The sequence below is a fragment of the Pinus tabuliformis genome, chromosome 3_1, assembly GCF_031772625.1.
Source record: "Pinus tabuliformis cultivar Carrire ecotype Pingquan chromosome 3_1, CPIR1, whole genome shotgun sequence".
Taxonomy (NCBI): domain Eukaryota; kingdom Viridiplantae; phylum Streptophyta; class Pinopsida; order Pinales; family Pinaceae; genus Pinus; species Pinus tabuliformis.
In genome coordinates, this window is record NC_142301.1 from 26,479,264 (window position 1) to 26,493,215 (window position 13,952).

The following is a 13,952-nucleotide window of genomic DNA, read 5'->3' on the forward strand; positions in this document are numbered from 1 at the left end:
GTCGAATCATGGTGACTAAAACTTCGTTGATAGATTCAACCAAGCCGTTGGCTTGTGGATAATAAGGAGTAGAACTGTCGTGGCGCAAACCAAGCTGGCTTGTAAGCTCAGTCATCATGATGTTTCGAAAATGACTCCCATGGTCAGTAATGATTGCTTGTGGGACACCAAACCTAGTTATAATATGATTGAATACGAAAACTGCAGCTGTTTTGCCGCTTGCGTCGAATGTAGGCATCGCCTCGGCCCATTTAGTAAAATAATCAACCGCGAGGATGATATACGCATGCCCCCCGGCCGAGTGAGGGTTACAAGTAATAAAATCGATACCCCATTTGGCGAATGGACCAACGACAATTATAGGGTGGAGAGGAGCAGGTGGTGCGCACATCTTGCGATCGAACACTTGACAGTTGTGGCACTTTCGGACCGCAATGATACAATCTTTAAACATGGACGGCCAGAAATAGCCAGCGCGCAACACCTTCTGAGTTGTGGCATACCCAGACATATGACCACCACATGCTCCAGAGTGACAGTCATTCAAAACCCTCTCAGCCTCTTCGTGAGTTAAACAACGTCGAAAAACTAAGTCTGCCCCCTTGCGATAAAGTGTATCTCCAATAATCTTGTATTGCTGGGATTGAAACCGAATTTTTCGACGTTCTGACTTTGAAGCTTCAGGCCAAAAGGTTTGGGTTTGGAGATAGATGATTATATCCCCGTACCACGGATCTAAAGTACTGATAAGAAACAAAGAGTCATCCGCAATGGGCTCCTCTGCCACAGTCTCTGTATCAGTATACGGGAAATCACACATCAACTCAGCGAAAACTAAGGACTTCTTAGACTTGGACTTCTCGAACTCCAAATCGAACTCCTGCAGGATAACGATCCATTTGGAGTACTTGCCCCCTAGCAATTGTTTTGTCAAAATATAGGTCATAGGGTTGCAATCCGAAATCACTATAGTTTTGCGGAGAAGAATGTAGTGACAAAAACGCTGAACAGCTTGAACGGCTGCCAGAGCCAACTTTTCCACATGTGAGTATTTTAACTCGGTTGGATTTAAGGTCCGACTAAGATAATATATCACATGTTCTGTTCCGAGTTCATCTTCCTGAACTAACACCATTCCGATGGTGGAGTGGGAGGCGGCGAGATACAAGAGGTAATCCTGGTTGTAGTTGGGAGGATGCAGCAACGGTGCATGGGTCAACGCGTGCTTGAGCGCATCAAAAGATTTCTGAGCTATCTCATCCCAAAAGAATTGAACATTTTGTTTCAACAATCGGGTGAAACCCTTTGTAATCTCGGCGTAGTTAGGAATGAATCGACGTAAAAAGTTTTCTTTCCCTTGCAAACTTTGGAGTTGGCGTAAACTCGAAGGAGGAGGCAATTTGACGATAGCTTCTACCTTCGAGGGATCGACGCGGATACCGGCTTTTGAAACAACGAAACCTAGCAATCGTCCCACTTCTATGCAGAAGACACATTTGTGTGGATTCAAACGAATTCGATAATGCCGACACCTCATGAAAATAGCTCGTAAGTGAACAGGGTGATCAGCTCGACGTAAAGAGTGAGCAGGCAAATCATCGAGATACGGTTGCACAATGTGTTTGATGTCGTGAAACGCGTAAGACATTGCCCGTTGGAAAGTGGCTCTGGCGTTCTTAAGTCCAAAAGGTAATTTGCAGTAAGCAAACGTCCCCCAAGGGCAAATGAAAGCCGTTTTTGGTTGATCGGCAGGTAGAATATTGATTTGGTTGTATCCGAAAAAACCGTCCATGAAGGAAAATATTTCACTGCCGGCACAATCATCAATGATTTGATCGATATAGGGCGTGGGATAGTTGTCTTTTGGACAAGCACGATTTATATCCCTATAATCGATACAGATTCTTATTGTTCCTTGTTTCTTGTTGACCGGAACAATATTCGAAACCCAATCCGTTAACGGGATCGGATAAATGAAACCTGCTTTCAACAGCTTCTCAACTTCTGCTTTAATCGCTGCCGCTTTCCTAGGGTGTATCTGACGCAGACGTTGCCAGATGGGTTTAGCGTCCGGGTAAGTCTTAATCTCATGAACAACAATGGAGGGATCAATTCCTGGCATCTCCTCATAAGACCAGGCAAACACGTCGCGAAACTCTTGGAATAGGGCCTTGTAGCTTTGAATTTCATCGTCTGTACATAAGGCACCTATATGAATGTTCTCAATAGTTCCAGTTTTTACTGAAATGTCAATGGCAATAGTATGAGAAATATTTGCTAAATTCAACTCGGAATCAGGATGTTTCATTGGATTCTGAGCGTCTTTGACATATTCAGTGGTAAAGATAGATGAAAAATCATTTTCAAAAGCATCATCTTCAGGTAAAAACGAAGATCTGTGATGGAGATCTTCCCATGGTAGATCGTCTACACCTAGGATTTCGCAAAGCTTTTCGTCAGATGACACAACTTCAGGAAACATTATCCATTCTGAGGTTGATGTGAAAAGTGACTCTTCACCGACCACATTCATTTGGTCAATTTGGGTTGAACTCGTGTCGGAAAAAGACATGACTGCTTCATAAGCAATTTCATATGGACTCAAAAGCATAGCATCACCGAATGAGTCTATCTCAGATTCAGATGGGACGATCCAAGGATCATCATAGATAATGTTTTCTGACGTAATCATATGAATTGTTGCAAATGAAGGGTCTGCGTTGATTGGAGGGAAAGGAAAAGTTCCCAGTAAACCGGAGTCTTTAACTAAACCTACGCCAACGTCCCTATAAGGGATTGTCGTTTTTCCGACATGCTGAATACTCTCTGAAGAGGCTGGGTCAGATGAAAAGTAAGCCAGCTGATCTATGGTCACGATCTTACCATTATGTGGAAACTTTATAACTCTGAAGACCGATGACACGACCGCTGTCATAGCGTAAGACCAACTTCGACCCAAAAGAAGGTTGTAGTCTAGAGGGGCATCAACCACTTCCACATCCAGACTAACGGTTTTTCCTTCAACCCCTATAGGAAAATCCTATAGAATGCCAAACGGATGGAACCCACGGCCATCGAAGGCCTTAAGAATGGTCGGGGACTGGTTCAATGAAGGAGAACCAAGTGATCTCCAACATTGAATCGACATAATACACGTAGAAGCTCCTTCATCAATTACAGTCCGATGAATGGGCTTGTTTTGGACTATCACTGGGATCTGGAAAGCCATTTGATGAGGGAGACGCGGTGTACTATTTTCTAGATCGAAGATTATCAGGTTCGGATCCTGAATATCAACAGCTCCTATAGCCGACAATAGTAATTTGCGCTGTGCTGGACATGATTGCAGCACTTCCAAAGCCGACATTGCTGAGGGTGAAACAGCTAAGTCCTCAACAATGTTATAATTCTGAGTTGCTCTCGCATGTGGATTGAAAGCAGACTTTCGAAGTATACCCTTGGCGGGCGGTTTGATTACTAAGTCTGGGTTAGGTTTCTCGATCTGTAGTGGATCGGAACCAGGAGCTGAGGTTGATGGATTAGAATGAGAAGATTCTGCTTCTTTACCATCAACAGGACTCTTACTACCATAATCTTGCGACCGAGTCGCAATCCGTACGTGAGACATCATTAATATGGGTTCTTCACTAGCATTCGAGGAAGAGCCTATCATTTTACTCTCCTGCTTTGGAAATGGATCTTTCAAAACAGCAGGAGTTGGGGAACCTTTAACGATTTTCACAACCTCCGCCCGATGAGGGCAATCTCTTGTGAAATGATCTTCTTCACAAATTAAACAAGGATATTTAGGTTTGCGTTTTTCGTCATTAGGTTCTGACTTCTCTTTTTTCTCCTTTGGAGCCTTATCTGCTTTCTCTTTCTTCTTACCTTTCTTCTTTCCACCGTTTTTTGATTTGGCCGTAGATGACTCTACAGCGTGAATATCGGCGGTAAGTTCAGGAGAAGACTCTCCTGTCGAGGAATCAGGCAAAGTGATTATAGGAGTAGTTGAAGCCTTTGAAGACTTCTTCTTACTCTTTGTATTCACGATGTCAATCATACCATCAGTAGCATGAGATCCTGAAGGAGCAGCAGCGAGTTGATTCGATTTTGGAAGATCTGGGATCTTCTCGTGTAACGTACCCGACTGAGTATAAACTAAGTCAAGGTATTGCGCCTGAGCAATGACTTGCTCCTCAGTAACTACTCCGGCCTTAGCTACATCTTCAGTAATCTTCGGTAATAATGATTTAACAAACCATTCAGCTAAGATTTGGTCCGGGATAAAAACTTTCACTAACCTTCTTCGACGTCTCCACTCATGAATGTGATCAGAAATATACGTGGACGTCGATTGTTTTAGTGAAGTTAATAACTCCGTGCCGTTATCGTATCTGACCGGCAACTGAAAGTGAGTTAGGAACGAGGTAGCTAACTGGCTGAAATTGTAAAAAGAGGCCCGTGGTAACTCAATGTACCACTTGGCCGCGAGACCAATGAGTGTACGCTGGAAAAGACGTAAGCGGATCGAATCATCCGAGATAGAATTTGAAGCACACCAGAGGTGGTAAGTCATCACATGATTGGACGGATCCTCTCCAGACTTACCTTCGAACTTGGGTATATCACTGGGCAACTTATTTGGCATTGGCAGCCAGAACTGAAGATATTGAATTGGATCATTCGTCAGGCGCGTCAAGTCTGGTAAATCCAAAGTTGCGATAAACGGTAACTGCCGATTAGGATCTCTAAAACTCTGGGTCACAAGACCAGTCCCAGGAGGAGGATATCCAGGATAACTAGGAACAGGAGTCGCATTTGGGATATTATATTCTCCTGGAAAACCAGGATTAACCGGACCGTACTGGGGTTATTGAGGTTGTTGATAAGTGTACCCAGGATACGGTTGATACTGGTAAACCGACTGTTGGACAGCTTGCCCATGTTGGTACTGTCCCTAGTACGGAGGTTGAACAAATTGAGGTTGAGTAGTAACAACCGTACTTATACCAGGCTGACCTACAGGCATCTGGACCGTGGTTTGAATCGTAGATCCAGACAACGGTAAAGATGTCTGAGGCGTGGTTACAGAGACAGTAGAAACAGGAGCCGTCGATACTCCAGAAGTAAGTGTGGCAGATGTAGCAGTAGTTGCAGCAGCCGTTTGAGATGGAGTACTAGGTGCAATTGGTGGCTGAGTAACTACCGAAGTTACAGAAGTTTGAACATTTGACTGGACAGGTTGCGGTTGCTGAGGTGGACCAGCAACTACGGGTTGTCCAGCTTGAGGTACCGACTGTAAACTTGGCTGCAACACCTGTTGACCCTGTGATGGATCCCACACTAACATTCCGGGGTATTGACCCGTAATAGGTTGAGGATACTGAGGTCCGTAACTGGATTGAGGATAGGATTGATAATTGTAAGGTGCAGTTCCCATACTTGGAACATATGACTGACCTTGAGGTGGTTGATAACCTTGACTCGAGTATTGACCTTGAGGTAAATACTGATACTGGGGTTGACCTTGACCTTGAGGTTGATGCCCTTGAGGTTGATACCCTTGGGGTTGATACCCTTGGGGTTGCCATCCTTGAGGTTGCCATCCTTGAGGTTGATATTGATACTGAGGTTGGCCCTGGGGTACATATTGAGGCTGGGTTTGACCTTGAGGCATGTATGCATACTGACCTTGAGGTTGCCCCCCAGACACGATTTGTGTACCTTGAGGTTGCCCCCCAGGCATTAACTGAGGTTGCCCCCCAGGCGGTAATTGGCCACCTTGAGGTTGGGAAACGGGAACTGAACCTGACATCATGTAAATGTCTCCTACACCCAATGGTATATTACCACTGTTTCCAGTTAATAACCCATGATCAACGGGTTGAGGAGATGCCCCCGCAAAGATACCAGAAAGTGACTGATATCCAGGAGGAACAGAAGGACCGCCATGTAAAAATGATTCAGATGATTGAGAAAAAATGGACGACTGACCAGACATATTTACAGGACTATATATACCTCTAGGTGGAAAAGGAGTACGAGGTGGAGAAAAACCGGCACTTAGGTTGTCTAGATAATTAGTTAACGCAAGATACCAAGTAGTACTTCTAGGAGGGCTGTAAAAGATAGATTCACGTTCTCTTAGTTCAATAGTTGGTTGATCTTCAAGAACCGGGCCTACTTCTTCTTCTGGAACAAGTTCTTCAATGGCAATTAATCCAAAAGGAAGATTTTCAGTTATGACTCTTTCAACCCTAGGTGAATCAGGAACACTAGAAGCTGGAGTAACAGGTTCAGATATTTCAGGTTCTTCGCCTGTGTCACTAGTAGATGAAAAACTACCAACAAGCTCAGAAACTGTAACAGCTTCGGGATTATAACCTGTCTCTAAACTTTGGTAATCTGGATGGACTACCAAGGAAGATTCTCCTTCTTCGGGTGAACCTACCCTACTGCCACTAGGAGAAGTTACAAGGACCTTTAAACCTTCGTACTGACCTGGATCGTCTTCAGGAGGTCCACCCCGCACTCTACGGAGTTTCCTTAACAAATCAGTTCCGGTAACAATCTCAGGTGACTTGCCCCGAAGTCTACGGGACTGTCTCGGTAATTCCGCCACAATTAAAGACTTTTAACTACTACACACGAAAACAAAGTAAAATCTCAAATCAAACCACCTAAAGTCTCTAAAGAACCAAACAAATTTGAAGCACACGCCTAAAGAATCTAGGGCGTCAAACCAAGCACAAACAGTAGTCTTCCGGACCAAAAGCGCTAGTTGGTGATGAAACCCAACATCGCCGGATTCAGTACAGAAGTGGCGGGTGGAACAGTTACCCCGGCAACCTGCTTAATGAATAGACTGGACCAAGTTCCTCCACTTTAACCGTCTCGAGTGAAGTGAACCCCCCAGAAAATCCAAATGAGTCTAGCCGACATCTGCTCCAGGTACAGTGGGATCTTCCCTCCACCGTCACCTCGGCAGAATCCTAAAGATAATGGTCACTAAGGTTACCAACCGCAACAAATGCACCTGGGGGAACAGTCTAAACTCCGACAGCATGCAAGGGCAGAGTATCAAGCTCAATCCCCTTGCCGGCTCCTTGACAATAATCCAAGGTTTACCGACAAGTGACCCCTGGCTCCTCGACAATGGTTAATCCGAGGTTTACCGTTTGTAATACGTGCATGTCTGGCGTCGTTCCCAACGAGGGGGGATTGATCCCCTCACTGGTTCGGACACGAGCTCGTGCTTCTCCTTTAAGAGGAGCTTTCCCAGAGTACAAATGAGACAATTGGATTTAATCTATCACAAGATAAACTACTTGTTTGGTTTTGTTGTCTTGGAGAGTTAATTACTCTCCTACTCCAAGACACTAGCCTAAGCTATGTTGGTGTTTCATAGCCCTAGTAAATAAAAATTACTACGTCAATTTTACTTTAAGCGTTAATTTTTATGGCCTCCTTAAGACAAAGGGTGGTGGAGATGAAACTGGTGGTGTGTAGACTCGACTCGTAACCACTACAAAAATGCACCTAGGATGATTTACCCACTACTTTTGCTTTTTCAATGAATTGCTTAACTAAGAGAGTTGAGAGAATGCAAATTTATAAAAGCAACTTTCTTAATAAAGACAATCAAAGAAACGATTTTCTTTTATCTTTTCCAAAACATGCACTCATAACCTCTAATTACTCATGAAAATTCCTTTTCTTCAAAAACTAGAAACGCTACTAAAGCAAATTCGATTCCAAAAGAATTTTGTATTTTGCCTGTATTAACAAAGCAAATAAAACTATTTATCAAAAATGAAATCTTTAACAAATCTAAGAAAATCAGGCCAAAATCACTCAAAAACAAACTAAAAGGAAATTTACCTACAAGCAAAACAAAGAGGACAAAAGCTTACAAGGATGATTCCCGGATGTTTTACTTGACCAAAATCAAATCAAGGACCAGCTAATGCAGAATCAAAAACCAGTCAAAACAAAACTCTAATCTTTTTGTTCTTTTTATAAAATGGAATTCAATACTCAATCAAAAAGTAGTTCGAAATTTGCCAAAGAGACCACTCAAAGGGAGGTTGCTCTCACAGGTAGACTTTATGACAGGTCCGACTTCTAAGAATGCTGACAAAACCAGAGAGATCTAAGGCTTGACAACTTCTACCGTCAAAGTCACTACAAGACCCACTCAAAAAACAAACCCTATGGCTGAAACTTCTATGAAAACCACTAAAACACTCAATGCTATCGAAACAAGTTCAGGGGAAGATCTTTGACAAGAGAGCTATGCATCTGGGTAGAAAAAACCAAGAAAAATCAAAATCTAAGAGGAAAAAAGGCAAAAAATGGAATTTTCTCAAATTTTAACAGTGGACGCAGGCAGCCTGTTAAGACAGGTGCGGGCCCGCTCTGTGCACACAGCGACAGTGCGTCCACGGACGCACTGTGCAATACGCAGAGGGTGCGTCCTTCGAAAAAACTCAAGAAAAACTAAAACTAATTCAATCCTAAGCTAACCCACCCAAATACAAGTTCACACAGTCAAAAACCAGAAAAATAAATCAATTTTCTCAGAGCAAAGTTCATTCAAAGGAAAAGACTTTCACAACAATGGTTCCCCAGCGGAGTCGCCATTTTGTCACACGGAATCAGTCAATAGTGCGGACACAACCGACCTTCCTAGAATTCTAAGACATTCTAATGACAAACAAAACAAAGTAGAGCTATCCTTCTCTAAACATGCATTATGATATGAGATATCAAGTGTTTTGTTCTTACCTTTGTCCAAACGTTGTTGTAGAAGTCCAAGCTTTGTTGATCTGGATGAGCTCCTCCTTTTCTCCAAAACCTGCAATCACCAACAGTCAAACCATTAAATAACACCTGATTATAACATAAAACAAAGCATATTCAACATGTAGACCAAGGAGTACATGAAACAACTCATAAACAACAAGTCATTGAGAAGAATGGACTAATTTGCATTAAAGGTAACAAAAGGAACCATTACAACCTGAGCCTTGGTGTTGTGCAAGCTCCTTCCAGGGTCCACAAGAGTCTTCCTTTACTTTGACAAAGCTCACTCCCCTCCTAATGGAAACAAGTAAAGATGACAATCTCTCCTCACAAGTTCTCACAAAGAGGTCCCAATTCCAGCAGCATCTACCCTTAGGAATTATTAGCTTTCAGCCTCTCCTCCCTCTGGCCCAATGCCTGTATTTATAGTGTTCAAGAGGAAGTTAATTAGCTCCACCATCAATGGGATAATCCCCTCTTTGGATGGGATAACTCCCTTATTGATGGGATAAGTTCCTCTTTGGTAGGGGTACATGAACCATCTGGAGGCGCTTCATACACGTCGAACAACCTTCTAGAATGCTCTAGAAATGACCACAAGTAACTTTTTAAAGATGAAACTTGCGCATTTTGACCTTTTCAGGAGGACGCACCTGCCCCTTTAGATACAGAGCATCTTTGGACGTAGACATTGTGAACATTAGGTGCGTACCCGTAGGCAAGGTTGAGAGAACCTGCGTACCCAGAGATAAACACATTTACAAAGACTTTCTCTCTTCTTGGAGTTTGACATGCATAGCAGAGGCATAAGACTTGCTTAAGAGGGTAGTATGACTGTTGATAGAGCCATACTAACTGTAAATAGCCATGGTGACATTTTTTAGTGTAACAATAACCACCGTGAATGTAGCATTATTAGCCATTAAAGCCTTGGTCGTGTTTGCACCGTCACCTCCACTTTTCCATTGGCCGATCATTCACCTCCATTTGATTGTTTACCCATTTTGAGGAACAACTGCGAAGAGTGATATCGCTAGCCATCCTTGTGACACTACCGTGATTGGAAAATTCCAAACCTTACCTGGAATCAGCTACTACCCATTTTATCACTCGTTCCTCAAAAGACGAGTCTTCTTTAAGCTCTTTTCATCTGACTCGTAAAATATGAAAAGATTGCCGAGTTTTGGCCTTCCAGCTCGTTAAAGCGACCGGAAGAGCTATCCCTCCTCTAGATTTTAATCTTTTTGGACCTGAGGGATTATTGCACAAAAAGATCGAGTGCTTGTTTTGTTCGGCTCGTTAAAACTATCGAAAACTCATCCCTTCTGTATTGTTTTATACTTTTTCGGGCTTAAGGGATTAGATGACGAAAAAGGAATTCCGGAATTAACTTTATGTACCTTTTCAGACTCTCTAAAAATGAAAAGGACCGAGTTATCTTTGTCGTTAGACTCGTTAAAAACATTAAATAGCGACAAACTTGTCTTTAGACGAGAACGAGTTTCACTAAACATAGCGATGGGTTTGCCCGAAGGGCAAATTATAGAACAAGCATATGTTATCCTCCTCAAGCTTGAAAAAAATAAAGAGGTACTGGTCAGCAATGACTGGGGAAAACTCAAAGAATCTTTATTGGTAGCAAGTCGCTCTTGAACATGACACTTCCACTCCGTGCCTGAGTCGGGTTGGGTTGTTTCATTCACCGGTCACATCACCATGGTCATGCCATACCATCCACATTTGGGATAAATGCTACCAATCCATCACATAAGTGTCGCCGATATGTTCAAGAGAAGTCATTCAGAGAAGTCACCTGTGTCCCATCCACTACCATACATTATACTTCATTCTTTCATGACCACCACCCTGAACCATATATCACCAGATCATTTTCACCTCCATTAAAATCATTTGCTTCGTTCCGTGTCATTGATGTGGGATTCATTAAGGCCCTCCTTTGACGGATCGCTTCTTGTCGACATCAGCTCATTATCCAAGAAGTTGATCTAGGAACACCCCCTTCAGTACTTTGAAGCTTGCATGCCTCAATGGCAAGTTTCTCACTTCCGGCGACAGGTATACATCAATGACCTTCGACCGAAAGATTTTGCGTGGTGTTCGACGCCAAGTCCTTTATTCACACCACGTGAATTGTACTGCAGTACCTTGAGGGTCATCATCATTATCGGTGATTCCTCTCGCGCTTGTTAACAGTTTACATCATTGACTGGTAATTAAGGGATGTCTTTCCATGTTCGACTTCATAACATTTCTCACATGGATCGAATTGTACTTCGAGTGAATATCGGACGAGATTGAAGACCCCGGATCTAGTTTCATCCATCCGGGCTACGATATATACTCAGGAAAAAATAAAGACATTGAAATGTATAGCCTTGCAGCACAGATAATCATCCTACCAAAAGGATGATGGCTCTATCAGAATCATCAGTCTACCATCAGACGATTGTCTGTCCTATGTACATGAAAATGAATTTATAAAGCTGAGCATGGGAATGCCCGCCTCAACTAGATCATGAAAACAGTATGAAAATAATGTATTGTATTGTATCTTATTACAGGTCTCCTCCCAGCATTGAAAGAACTTCGGATCCTCCTAATAAAGCATTTCACCCGATAAACGGCCTCATACTTTAGGGGGCAACTGTTATAGACATTTTTGTGCCTTACAACTCTAAGCATGAAATGTCCATAAACCAAGGGATCCAAAGTCCCTAAAAGTGTTGTTCCTGCCCCTAAAGGAACAAGGTTAGCAAACTACAGCTTCTCCCAGAAGTTCTCCACCAGAAACTACTTAGAATCAGTCAAATCAGGATCATTTCAGTGGCTCCACTAGCTGCCTGCGTTGCATAGCACCCCAGTACACTAGTTAGGTGCATTGCAACGCACCTAAATGTACTACCAGGGTGCGCTGAGTGGGAAATGACAAATGGCAGTGCCATTCCACAAGGTGGAAAGACAATGGAAGCTTCCAGAATCTTCCTCCATGACACTTGCCTCACTGAGTTCGACCAAGGATGAGTAAGAGGCTCTCAGCCTCCAAGTGGAAGCAAGAACTGACAGAGAGAAAGGACACTAGTCAGATGACAAGTTGACTCATCCTCTTTGCATACATCTATATATGGATCCCTCATCCCAGAGATCCGGAGGCTGGAATTTTGTACATTGCAGAGAATTGTTGTTGGTTTGAGATTGAGATCAGTGCATTGGGTGATTTATGCTTTGTTGGAGGTGAAGAAGGGATTCCTTTGCTGGGAGGTTGATGCTGGATCGGGACTCACTTGGTTGTATCTCCTCCTGGATCTTCTTGTTATATCAATAAAACTATTTGAGTTTCTCCTACATGCTTGTGTATCATTGATGTTTGTTGCATTAGTATGTTTAGCTTAAATCTGATCCTAAGCTATTTATGTATGTGAATCCATGTCTTTGTGTAGTTTTCCTCTTCTGTGATCTTGCAGGAACTTGGTGAAGCTGGGCAAGTGAGAGAGCAGGTAGCTGGAAGCTGTCAAAGAGAAGAGAGATTGGATCAAAGGACTAGCGCAAGACACAGGTTGGTTCATCTTATTCCTCTTCATTCACAGTTCATAAAGAAGAATACAAAAGTAGTTTTCTCTGTTTGTTGCTAAGGCACTGTCACACCTTAGGTGGATAGGGTCATCCTGAATAGGCACTTTTCCCCACAACAAGGGTAGACCTGCATTAGTATATAACAATGAAAAATAAAATTCAAACAATAAAAAATTACACATTTTTTTTTACACTCTAAAATAAGTTTTCACCTAAAAAAATTATCTCCCTCTCGGCTCATGTTAGGTTCATTCTTAAGATGGACCTATGTGTAACAAAACCGATTTCCCACTCCTTATTTTTTTTTATACTTGAAGATATAGTAAAAATACATTTTTCCTTACAATGGCTATATGAGTAGGCTTCTCTTGTACAAGCACAAACTCAATAACGTAGGAGACCATAGACTTCCTAAGCTAGATTTAAATTCCAGCCAAAACCACCTAAGGCTCAAACAAGGTTGGTATAAAGACACCAGGGCCTCGTTAAACCATTGGGATATCGACGAGAATGTTGCATTGCAAAACATTAATAACATTAAAAATATTGTTACTTCTAAGTTCAAAGACAAAATGTGGTGTGAGAAAGATTTAACACCTAAAAGAAAATTAAGATATTATAAGGAGGTCATCAACCCCACCCTAGAAGATCAAAAGTATCTCTCTATTTTAACTAGCTCAAAGAAGAAAATTAATATAGCCAAGATTAGAATGAACTCTCATGAGCTCCATAATGAAACGGGTCATTGGGAAGTTCCTAAAACACCATGGATGGAAAGGTTCTGCCATCTTTGTGAGAATACGAACATCAAGGATGAAAATGACTTCCTCTTAGAGTGCCCCGCGTACAACCACATTAGATCTCAGTTTCAAAATCTTTGTTGCAATACTGACCTTCCTAGCCTTTTACGTTGTCAAAATTAGAGTGAGCAAATGGCGGCTTCTCTCCAAGCTTTTTGAGCATAGGAATAAAATCTTAAATCAAACTAAATAATTCATCATCATAATCATCATCATCATCATCATCTTGCAAAATCAAGTTTCCTTCTAATTGTAATCCACCAAAAATTAGAAATCCACTAATCCAATATGGGAGCCTATACAATAACTCCTAACACATGTTCCTAATCGTTCCTTGGGTTTCCTTCTAATTGTAATCCACCAAAAATTAGAAATCCACCAATCCAAAATGGGAGCTTATACAATAACTCCTAACACATGTTCCTAATCGTTCCTTGGTCAACCCTTTGAGCAATGAAATGTTATATCCATATTGCTTTGGCAATACCTACGAAGTGGTTATTGAGAGTATTAGCCCACAATGTCCTTTCGTTGATTGATATACATATATCTGGAATAAGTAATGATTTCCATATGTTTATAATTATATTTATTTTGATTATAGGGGTTTGTAGCTTTTTATCTACCACCATGACATTAAGGATGTCAATTTCCACACATGGGGTGTTGTTTACCTATTATACATTTGTTTATGTTGGCTATTAGTGAGTTCACCATTCCAATGCCCATTTTCATACTCATGGTTATATTTCAATG